Here is a 624-nt window from a genome sequence, read left to right as displayed (position 1 = left end):
TACAGCAAATTTGACAGGTTTCTTGCTTGTGTTTTATCCTTCTCTTTAAAACAGGAAATTGTTACATAAAAAAGTAAAAGTGATGTTTTTATTTCTAAAACAGCTACAATGTTATTTATGTTATGTAAATTATAGAAACTGACCTCAGTAACAAAATATGCTTAGGACCAAATGCCAATATCTCATATTTAGAACTACCGCTAAATTCATAAGTTGATCATCTCGATTCTAGCTTAAGCACCCTTTAACGTTCTCACCTCTCTGGGAAAATTTTTTCCCTCTTTCTTTGTCATTATATTGAAGTTGCTATAGCAAGGAATCCTCTTACAAATGCTCTGCCTTAATTGTCAAGTACTGCAGCACTACATATATCTTTATCGTAGTCAGGTCCAACATTATAACAGATTTGCATTCCCAGATAACAGATTGTTGGCCCAAACAAAATTATACATATTTCAACGCTGAGTCTCAGAAAATTAAAAAAAACTTTAGTGAAAATTTCTTGCATATACGTATAGTCGTCTATATATATATATATATATATATATATATATATATATATATATATATATATATATATATATATATATATATATATATATATATATATATATATATATATAT

The sequence above is a fragment of the Macrobrachium rosenbergii genome, chromosome 41 (assembly GCF_040412425.1).
Source record: "Macrobrachium rosenbergii isolate ZJJX-2024 chromosome 41, ASM4041242v1, whole genome shotgun sequence".
NCBI classification, from domain to species: Eukaryota; Metazoa; Arthropoda; class Malacostraca; order Decapoda; family Palaemonidae; genus Macrobrachium; species Macrobrachium rosenbergii.
The sequence above is the reverse complement of the archived record's forward strand: the minus strand, read 5'-3'. Positions refer to the sequence as shown.